Below are 12,181 nucleotides of genomic sequence, written 5' to 3'. Positions count from 1 at the left end.
TTAGCTCAGCTATGTAGGCAATTCATGGTGCATTATACATTAAGCGTAACCAAGAAGCATTTTTAGTGTGATTTGCATTTGCAAATCCATGTGCATCATGTCATTCTTCTATTATATTTGGTATCCAGTCAAAGTAGGATTATGATTTGAGAACCCTAAAAGCAATAATGAGTTTACACTATGCTTTGTGCGGAGGGATGCTAGTTGGATTGAGGATCCTAGAGAAAACCATGTATCTTCCAACATGTTATCAAAGCCTACCATCATTTCCAATGTGGTATTAGAGCATGGTTGCAACATGGTCTTAAACAAAAGTTGTTGAAAGCCTTCAAAGTCTACCTCAATGTTGAATGAAGGATTCCTCTTAAGTTAAGGAAGATTAGTGTTCAATCAAATTTTGAAGTTCATCGAGTCACTAAAGGTTTACCTCAAGAAGGCCATCTCCAACTTTAGGGAGACTAGCAAGCTTGATGGGTCCAAGTATCCACTATAGATATATGAAATTTCAAAGTCATCTCGTTGTCATAGGAGTCTTGCAAATCACTATTGAAATGGACTAGACAATCAAGGACATGAAGAACACTTGATTCATATCAACACTATTATAGATGTTGTCAAGTGCAAGATGTAGTGGCCATGACAACCATTTCCATAGGCATCTCCATATCAACACTATTATAGATGCCATCATTCAACTAGTCAAAGCATTCCATTATCAACACTATTGTGGACGCCATCATTCCACACATACAACTAGTCAAAGAATTAGTAGAGGTGTTAAAGTTTCTCAATTAAATGTTCAAGGTGAAGGATGAAGCATGAATACTTACTCTTGAGATTGATATTTACAACATGAAGATGGAAGAGGGAGATTTGATGCAGGACCATCACGAGGGTGAATGTGGCTAGAGACCAACACAATTCCATTGGTGGTACTAGATATGATTCCCCAAAACTACAAAGGGTTCATGACAACCATGATCGTAGGATAGAGGTTAGCACATGTTTCATTCAAAGAGCTAGTTTTGTTGCTCCCATAGGAAACGACTCGAGAGAAGAAGTTTGATGGATCTAGAGACAAGGCCTTCCTAGTGAAAAGAAATGGCAAAGTCAAGAACAACTTGCATAAGGGTTTGAGGTCTATAAGAGTTTGGATCCAATATAGAGCACAAAACATGTTTCAACTGTGGCTAGCTAGGACATTTTGCAATAGACTACCAAAGCAAGAAGGTGAGTACAGGCTCAATCAACTTAAAAAAAAATCCAGCTTGTATTCGATAAAGTAGAGATGGTAAATGTGAAGGCAAAACCAAGAAAGAATCTAAAAACATCATCAAGGAAAACCTATATTTGTTTGTGTCATGGAAATATGTTCTATGCTCATGGTAGCTTTGGTGGGTGAAGATTGATACACTAAAAGTGTGTCAATCAAAGCACATGTCAAAGACATGGGAGTGGTTCACACCATCCCAAGGGTGATTTTTGAATCGAGTGTCATTATGGGTGACAAGTAAAGCTCTCCCATCAAGGGAATTGGAAAAGTACCATTCAATCGACCACTAAAAAAGGGAAGACCCTCAAGGAGGTACCTTATGTCTCAAAGCTCTATAAGAGCAAGATTATATCATCCATCTGAAAAAAGAAACAATGATTGCTAGAGAGGTAGAGGAGGAAGGAAGGCCTCTGCATACATGCTATGTTGATATAGGATGACAAGGATTCCTCAAAGTTATGGCAGGGGAGATTAGGCCATCTTGGATACTTAGTTCTAGATGCGATGTAGAAATGGATTTGTTCCCAATGGTGGCCATCAATTGGGCAATGGAACCACTTTCGGCCCAACACATATCGAGTGCCAATCAAGTGCTACAGTTGTGGAGAGAATCACTGGATCGTAGAGTGCCCTCATTGTGGTAGCCCCACTACTTTCCAACCACTCTGTAGAGATTGTGGCATTGGCCATGCCTGTATGGTTTGTCCCATGAAAAATAAGGTCCCACAACAAAATGAGGCTAAGCCTGACATCCCAATTGGCATTATTGGGGTGGACCATCAAAGTCTAGGACCAGCAACAAGCATATCATCACATGTGAATGTAATTACACACTAGCAAAAAGAGGCCACCAAGGGCCCTAATATTCCAATTCAATCAAGAAGATGTCTTCAAAAGAAAGCACAAGTGCCTATCCTATAGGGGTTAAAGGTCACTGTGCCTTTACCTTGGTTGTGTACAATACTCGAACACATATATAAATGAATGAAAAAGAAGATTAAGGTGTTCTACATGCACCAAAAACTTGTGTGGCTCTCTGTTTCTCTCTCTCCCACTTTTGTTCTACTTCCATTGAGAGCACTCTCAAAGAGTATTAGAGCCCGGGTGATCTAGCTGAGCGTGCGTGAATGCTTGGAAGCTCAACAGCTCTGTGGGAGGAAGGAGAAGCTCTATGAGAAGCTTTGTGGGTGACTTTACTTGCAACCGAGTGCATAGAGACCTTGAAGGAATCTTTGGAAAAGTCACTTTGGTTTTGCGAAATGGTTCTAAGAGCCTGTTAAGTGTTTTCATAGAAAAAGTCGTTTTTTGAGCTTTTCCCTGTTCTATTCGACGACAGAGACTCCGTATTCAGTTGTAGAGGCAACCATTTCCTGCTTTTGGTGTCCATTTCACTTCAGGAGCTTGGAAACAACTTCGTTCTTGAATTTGGGATCATTTCGTTGGATTTCTAATTCACTATGTCAGTTTCAACGTTTTTCTGCCCGGGTGTTAGAACTCAAGTTTGGAGCAACCATTTGTAGATCTATCAGTTCTGGTGGATTCAAGAGGTCCTAAAACTTCTATGTTGCTCATCATTACCACTTCGATGGAGTTTACAAACAGTTCAGTTTCCAAAACGTTTTTCAATCCGTGTGTTGGACCCATTGATTGGGACCACGGTTTCCAAAACCGTCTGTCCTAATGCGTTTCAAATGCCTAAAAACCCCTACCTGTTAGTTCTTGCATGATTCGGTGGAGTATTTTCAAAGTTATAGATCTCTGTGTGTTTGATTTCGTCTCTCTGTTATTCATTTTTCATTCTAAGGTTTTGAAACCTTAGATTTATGCCACATGGCAGTGGATAAGTATTGACTCCCATTTCTCAGTCATCAATTGGGATTTTGGAGTTCTAGTAGAAGAGAGATATCTGCAGATTGTCTTGTTGAGTTTGATTATGCAATGGCACCCATGTTTTGAGGCATCTCAGGTTTTATTTTCAGTAGCGATCATTGCCGTGGGACTATGATTTCTTGAGCATACCTTATGCAGATCACTCTGGTTGTAGTTTGAGCCATGTGCGCTCATTCGTGGTGTGCATTGGGTTGCAGTGATAATTTATAGGCTATTTGGATGCATTGCGATCCTTATTGGATGCGCTGATAGGCCCAGATTGCCTTGTGGGATGCTATTTTTACGGATGCTTTGCACATGGATGCTATTTTATGCTGAGGGATAGCTTTGACACATTGCAGGTGATGCACTGATAGTGTTATGCTTTCTTGGATGAGATATTATTGATGCATATACCCATGGACGATGTTTATGCTTAAGCCATTTGGCACTTATTGGCATTTTGGATTGCCATTGCAGTTGGCATTTTCTTTTGGGCCAGATTCACTCATATGGATGCATAGTACATGCACATGAGTCAGATGCATCTTTTGATGCTTTGAGCCTTGAGTTTTGGTGACATTATCCTTCATTAAAGCATACATATTGGGTGCACCTAGTATCTGGTGTGATTTCTATTTTGCAAGTACTAGCATTTGGGATTTTGTTTCATTTGCATCATGGCATCCTCTTCCATGTCAAAAAAGGAGTTTTTCAGTATTAAAAAGTTTAATGGGACAAACTTTTCTTTGTGGAAAGAACAGATAAGGGATGTGCTTATTCAAAAGAAGCAGATTAAACCCTTAGCAGGGATCGAAGCTGAGCCTGCAGATATGTCTAAGGATGATTGGAATGAGTTGGATGCATTAGCAAAGTCTACTATTAGACTTCATGTTGCAGAGTCAGTTTATTTCACAATAGTAAATGAGCAGACTATGGAAGATTTGTGGAAGAAATTGTATGCCACTTATGAGAAGGAAACTGCCTCTAATAAAGTTTACCTCATGAAGAGGTTGTTTGAGCTGCAGATGAAGGAAGGGGTCTTCATTGCTTCTCACTTGAATGAATTCAATATTATTTTCAGCTAGCTTCAGGCTCAGAAGATGAATTTTGATGCGGAGACTAAGGCAATATTTCTCTTATGTTCATTGCCATCCTCATGGGATACCTTCCATATAGCTATCAATAACTCTGCACCTAGTGGAGTACTGAAGTTTGATGATGTTTTGGGTAGTTTGTTGGCCGAGGAGATTAGATGGAAGTATATGGATGGCAACAAGCATGATGCAGCCTTAAATGTGCAAAGGGGCAGATCATAATTCAAGGGGAAGTTCCAAGAAAGAGGAAAGTCTCGTAGCAAATTTAGGGCACAAAACATTGAGTGTTACCACTGTGGCAAGAAGGGCCATATGAAAAAGGATTGCTACAAGCTGAAAAGAGAGCAAAAGGATAAGAAAGAGAATGCAAATTGGGGTGCAAATCAGAAGGAAGAGAGTCCGAGGGAGGACAAAGAAAAAGTGAAGATTGAGGAGATCAATGTAGTCACACATGATAGTGACAATGACAGTCTCTTCATGTCTAGTTTATCTGCAGAGTTGCTTACCACTTCAGATGATGCATATTCCCAGGATTGGATTTTGGATTCTAGTGCTTCATTCCATGTTACTCTCCATAGGGAATGGTTCTCCACTTATGACAGTGGAAAGACAGGTTGTGTGCATCTTGGAAATGACTGCATGTGACATAGTGGGAGTAGGTTACCTAAAGTTTTCTTTTGCAAATGGGTCTGCATTTATTTTGGAAAATGTGACATGTGCCTAAGCTGACTAAGAGTCTCATTTCAACGGGTCAGCTAGATGATGCTAGTTTTTAGACCAACTTTGGTTTTGGGAGTTGGAAAATTCAAAAGGACTCTATGCTTTTGGCCAGGGGTGCCAAGTGTGGGACTTTGTATCCCTTACATGTATCAGGGGTGTTTGATCATGTTGTTGCAATAACCAAGTAGCCAAGTATTTCTTTGTGGCATTGCAGGTTGGGGCACATGAACCAGAATGGAATGAAACTCTTAGGCCGTTTGGGTTATGTACTGCATTTGAGTTTCTCTCATTTTGAATTTTGTGAGCACTATCTCTATGGGAAGCAGACTAAATCAGCCCATAAAAGAAGAGGAAAGAAAGAGTTTGAAAAGCTTGATTTTGTGCATTCAGACTTATGTGGTCCCATGCCTACACGGTCATTAGGTGGGGCTGAATACTATGTGACATTCATTAATGATGCAACTAGGAAAGTGTGGGCTTATGCTATAGCTCGGAAGAGTAATGTGTTCCAGGTATTTCAAAAATGGTTGGCCTTGGTTGGCCTTGGTTGAGAATCAGTCATGTAGAATGCTTAAATGCCTACGGATTGACAATGGTAAAGAGTATCTCTCTCATGACTTTCAACATTTCTGTGATACACATGGGATTAAGAGGGAGCTCACATCCCCTCATACTTTAGAGCAAAAGAGAAAAGATGAACCTTACCATTCAAGAAAGGTTGCAATGCATGCTTTCCAATGCAAGTCTTTCTGGTGGTTTTTGGGCTGAGGCAATGAAGACTGCAGTGCATGTGATCAATAGATCACCTAGTTAGAGTTTGGATGGTGGTATTCCTGAAGAGGCATGGAGTTGCAAGAAGCCCTCTTACTCTCATTTGCGTATATTTGGGTGTGAGGCATATGCACATTGCCAAAAGAGCTTCGAAAGAAGCTAGATCCTAAGTCTAGGAAATGCATCTTTCTGGGTTATGGTGAAAGTGGAGAGATGGGCTATCATCTCTAGGATCCAAAAGTAAAGAAGATCATACACAGCCATGCTGTAGTCTTCAATGAGAAGAAGATGCATAAGGAACCCATGACGGATGTGGAAATGAGGATAATCACTTTCCAGGACGTGAATCCACCTAGCTAGTTAGTAAGTTGCAATGTTTCTAGAATCAAAACTAAAAAGGCAAGCAGTAGACTATGCAACATATGATGGTCCTAAAGTATGTCCTTTAATTAAAACTCATATGTTATCCAACTCCTACACAACTACACCAACTCACTTGTTAACATCCCCCTTCACAATACTTAGAAAACATAGAAGAACTAAATGATTGCCCTTTAAGATGATAAGTATTGATTATAGAGCATTGTGCTTTAGGTAGAGCATAGTATTTCCCATGGTAGGTAAGTTAGTGAATTATTTGAGCTCACAACGACCATCGGCCTACTATTACGTTTATAATGAGTTGTAAAATTAGTAGTTGTCATGTAAAATTATAAAACCACCATCGACCTATTATTACATTTATAATGAGTCGTAAAATTAGTAGTAATCATGAGATTTCTTAATACAATGGCATGTTTGCTAAGCATATAATGCAAAACTTAGTTAGTAGTCATGTGCATGCTTAATGCAATGACATTTTTGCTAAGCAAGTAATGCTACCAAGTATAAAAATCTATATGATTAGGATCGTAGTAGTTGCTACAATGCCTTCCTACTTTTTGGTCTATCACTATATACCATGCACTCATAGATTTTTTAGATATGTATGCTACCTAGAATTGTCTTTATTATTGCAACAAGCATGGTTTAGAATCATGAATTATTAGCAATCTATCAACCAATTTTATGATGCAACATGACCATAGAGAGGCATGATGAGAGTAAGTAGTACACAACTAGGATCTTATAGCAAATAGTAGTACATATCGCTCATTGGACAAAGCTATTATGCAACTATTCATAGTAAGATCAAATGAAAAGTTGTAAAGCATTTACAAGTGACAAAAGTACATGCAATAAGACAACTGTAAATTCAAGATATATCTCTTCTTTTGTTATCATAATGGGCATGAAGGTTGTAAGTAGAGCAAAAGTCATTATTGAAGTTATGAACATGCTCTCTATCAAGATTTCAAAAGAATCTATGAGCTCTAGAGAGAGAGTGAGAGAATAGAGATACAAGATTTCTACATAAAGGATATAAGGAGAGATAAAGAGACCACATGTGATGAGACTTTGTGTGTACAAAGTTCAGGCACCTTGTATTTCGGTCCAAAAGAAATGACTCTTGGATCCCTTCAAATAAGATCAAGAGTTCCAACAAGTTTGGTCAAGAGCCATACACTTGGTTGTGTCTACATCCACACACTTGTGTACATCTTTCTCCATGTACTTGTTTACATCCTTGACCACATGATACATTGGCCATGTTCCATGTGACATCATTTATGGAGCCTATGACATTTCGTGTGCCACTTCATATGTGAACCATGTGCTTACACTCACCTTTAAACTTAGGAAGTGTTTTCACACCATGATTCTTAACATCCTCCCTCGATGTAACATTGGGAAAGAGCTACATTAGCTACACATAGAATCATGTTTCCTAGATTACAAGGATTATGTGCCTTGTATCGTAGGATTATGTGCCTTGTATCGTAGGTATGTAAGGCAAGATGTTTACAAGCATGTTTTTTTTTTTTTGGCATGATGTACTTTATGGTTGTGTGGTTATAACTCTTTGAGGATGTTTGTTTACATGACATTCTTTTTGCGACTCTTTTTATGACATAGAAAGTAGGGTCTTACCTCTGGCCTCATTTAACAAGCAAGGGCAGTGTCTACTCCATAAGTACAAAGAGTATTTCTTTAAATGTTAGTTTTATGAAATTCAAGGTCAATTAAAGTCAATATGTGGTCATTTGTTCTTCTCTTTTCTTCATATCAAAGATTCTCCCATAATCTCTTGATGATCAAGAGATTTTGAATATATGCTTGCCATGAGCACACCCACTTCAAATTAGAAAGTGTGTGCAATATAAAAAGTGCTTGAGCCATTGATGCCAAGGGAAAGAAGTGGCATACACTGAGAGAATGAGTCCTTTGAATAGGACTAAGAGACCATACACAGGGGGAAAAGGAGAAGGTCAACCCAAAAGGTAAACTAACCAAGCTCTAAGGTTTGGACTTTAGGGTGAGGATTTTGGAACAAACGTTCCTCTACGACGTTTTTGCCACCATCAGTTCTTCCTTCATTCTTCTTTGCCTTGTTGTTGGTCTTCTCTTTGCTAGGCTACTTCTTCAGCATGGATGATTTGCTACAAGATTGCTATAAAGGACTAGGGATGCTGTTGTTGGAGTGGAGTTCCATCTGTTTCTGACTGCTTCTATGCAATTGTTCTACCTTTTGACCTCTCTAGCAATGGCAACATTGCAACTGCTTCTCAAAAGCTTATACCTCTAGCTCACAGGCGTCTCTTACTTTTGCAGCCTTTTTAAGAGCCACTATATCTCTTCACTCCAAGCTCTGGCTGCAAGCTTGCGGTTCTCTTGGCATGGAGGTCTCTTTCTTTCTACAATAGTTTCAGACATTTGGACTCGCCTTCCTTTCTTTAATTTGTTGGTTGATGTCGTCCATAAGCTACACTACTTGTATGCTGCCTCCAAATCCCTTCTTCATAGCAAGTCTATCCGTTGCAAGCTGTTTGGGTAGCTCTTTCATTTGCATTGCCTTCTCATGCTTAGCTAGCTGTGTAGTTTGTTCAATGCAAGTTGGTGTTAGGAGGTCATGAACCAGCTACAAGCTATTGACTCTATAGCCATTATGGGCCTTCATATGCAGTTGAAGCTCTTGTTAAGCCTTCAGACCTTGCCTTTGGTAGCCCAAGCTATTTCCTCCATGCTCCAAACATACTGCTTATTGTCATTGTAGATGGATTTGAGGTGTTCAGTGCTTAATACTCAACTCCTTCTCTTTGTTTCCTTTCCTACTTCAATAGGTCTTTAGTGTTGTTTGGCCACCTATGCTTCTTTGCTCCTTCTACAAGCTTTCTTCTAGTCTACTTCTACAATAGTTCGGGCTACTTTGCTTGCATCTTCTGATTTGTGGTTGCACATAGCTCCTTTGTTGGAGTTTTAAAGCTTTGCAAGCTTCTTTAGATGCAAGGCCTTCTTCGTAGAGCTGAACTCTAATGGGACAAAACACTTTAAAATAATCCTTCACTCAGCAATACACTCGATAAGCCTTGCAAAACAACCTTAAAGAAAACTCTCACACTCAAAACACTTCAAGGGAATGAGCTACAACATGGCTCTGATACCATATCAAGATTTCAAAAGATCTATGAACTCTAGAGAGAGAGTGAGAGAATAGAGATACAAGACTTTTGCATGAAGGAGGTAAGGAGAGAGAAGAGACATGTGATGAGACTTTGTGTATAAAAAGTTTAGGCACCTTGTATTTCAGTCCATAAGAAATGACTCTCTTGGATCCCTTCAAACAAGACCAAGAGTTCCACCAAGTTTGGTCAAGAGCCATACAATTTGTTGTATCTACATCCACACACTTGTGTACAACTTTCTCCACATACTTGTTTACATCCTTGACCACACGATACATTGGCCATGTTCCATGTGACACCATTTATTGAGCCCATGACATTTCATGTACCACTTTACATGTGAACCATGTGCTTGCACTCACCTTTAAATGTTTTTACACCATGATTCTTAACACTCTCAACATGTAAGCACTTCAAAGTAGCAAGAGAGGTAATTAATTTTGAATGAACCATACCAAATTGTCTACTATAGCCATATCAAGCAAGTATCAAAAATATAGATGATCTACATCTAGCTGAGTAGAATGAACCTATTTAAGAAGCATCAAACATCAACATGGTGCATGGCCTAAGCAAATAGTACACATTTAAGTAATGCTAATGTTGCTCAAGAGTATCAAAGGAAGTGTGATCCAAATGTAATATTACCAAATGGGTTATATGCAAAGAGGAGTTTGCTAATGAAATCATTTGCAAGGCTTTCATACTTGTAGATGCCCTTACCACCATCCCAATTCCCTTAACAAAATCCAATTGAGTTTGGGAAGTTGAGTCACATCAATAAATTCATTGCCTTACTAAGGGTTGTAGCAACAATGGGTTAGAGACAAGGTGAGTTAAGAATTGTCGGCAAGCAACAACGTAGAGTTTGGGAAGTTGAGTCACATTAATAAATTCATTGCCTTACTAAGGGTTGTAGCAACAATGGAGACAAGGTGAGTAAAGAATTGTCGGCAAGCAACAACGTAGATGGATAAAATTATTTTGCAATTTGGTGCACTGATAAGGGTAATGTCCATACACCCTAATGATGGTCAAGTAGGTACTAGTAGGTCCTTTTGATCAATGTATCATGCCTTTGTGGTTGAGTGTGGTAATCAGAGTGCCAATGTATCCATTATTGTCGTCGTCAATTGCTTTGTCATTGTAATATATATTTGCCAACTTGACATGCACTAATTAGTCCATATATTTGTGATCATAATAAGTTGACTAATTGGCTTGTATTCAAGAAATAGGTCTAAGTCGATACAAAATGTAACTTTATTGATAGCAGTGCATGTAGTATTCCAAAGAGCTACCATGCTAGTTAGGATAAATAAAAACTATAGTTTCTACCTTGGTCTAAGAAATCAAATGGTATATTTTCATGCCTTTATGGCAAAAACAAATTTCAACTATTATTCTAGAGGGGCTAAAGGACTAGGCCATTTTTCTTTCCAAGTGTGCATCTTCATGTATGTTCATAATACAATAGTCATGATGCCATGATAGGAATTTCTTAACCACTACTGTTACTCGACCATTAATCCATACATTTCATATTGTCTTTATAGAAGTAGTTCATGCTTATGTTGTCTTTGTAGATATATTTCTTAGTTAAAAAAGGTAAAACCTATTTACTCTACCATTAGTGTACAATTCTTTGTAAAAAGTTGTCATGCACTATCCGACTTTATTCTTTATATAAACATAAGGGTAAATCATGACGTTTCTTTAGTCATCAATACTATTGGTTGGTAAATATTGAGCATCTTCTAGACATGTTAGAACAAATTGATGTAAGAAACTTGTCATTAGTAAGGCAATGTACTACAAGGTTTGCTACTATTTAGCAATTAATATTACAAGCTAAAGGCAATCCATATGTGGTGTTATACTGGTGCCAATAGAATAAGATACTCCAACTCTAATACTATGCATTACCATACTGCATGGCTAGAATTTTTGAAATCCTTCTCACAACATGTACTCTCTACTAGTTTAAAAATTATGATTTGAATTGTGATGACTATGGTAAGCACCCTTGGTTAAGATAATGATCATCTTGGTTAATGTACTATTGTCATTAAATGTTCTAAGCTATAAGTGATACATATAGTTGAACCAATGAGAGAGATGTGCATGCATCCATTCATAACATAATTATGTTATTTGCAAAAGTGGATTCCCTTTGGGCCCCTTTCTTGAAGCCTCTTTTATGACATAAAAGTGGCTCCTCTTTGTTGAAGCCTCTTTTGTTAGATTCCCTTTGGGACCTCTTTATTGAAGCCCCTTTTATGATATAAACACCATGAATCTAGGAACCCCAACAAGGAGCCACAAAAAGTAACGCTAGAATTATAGAAGGATATCCAAACTTATTCAAGCATACAAAACAAGTAACTAATAATAAAGGCCATACTTTCTAAGAGCAAATGAGCATGTGCAATGATACTAACCAAGTTTAATATAGATAACAAATGTGATCTAATGTGCATACAAACTTCAAAGAGTGTTTTTTTGTGAGATTGAGAGTCATGTTGCATTATTAACAAGGTTAGGCTAGCCGGTGCAATCCTCACGCTTCCATTCAATTGTGCAAACCATAATAACTCTAGCTTGCACATAATATAAATAACAAAATGTGCTTAAAGTCCATCTTTTTTAATCCTTGCCATGAAATCTTGTGAAATAGATAGAGCTCATAATTGTCAATTGGAGATTGGGCCTTACCATGCAAGCAAATCAAACATATACTACTTAATGAGACATGGCCATGGGAAGAGATTTCCATATCTCATTAGGCACTCCATTCAAGGCATATATACACTTTTTTGAAATGTGACGAAGTGGGTTATATACCCTTAAGAATTTCAACCATATGAATAGCATATGAGAATCTACAC

The sequence above is a fragment of the Dipteris shenzhenensis genome, chromosome 30 (assembly GCF_047967505.1).
Source record: "Dipteris shenzhenensis isolate YYH24624 ecotype China chromosome 30, Dip_SZ_1.0, whole genome shotgun sequence".
In the NCBI taxonomy this organism is placed as follows: Eukaryota; Viridiplantae; Streptophyta; class Polypodiopsida; order Gleicheniales; family Dipteridaceae; genus Dipteris; species Dipteris shenzhenensis.
Note: the sequence above shows the minus strand (reverse complement) of the source record.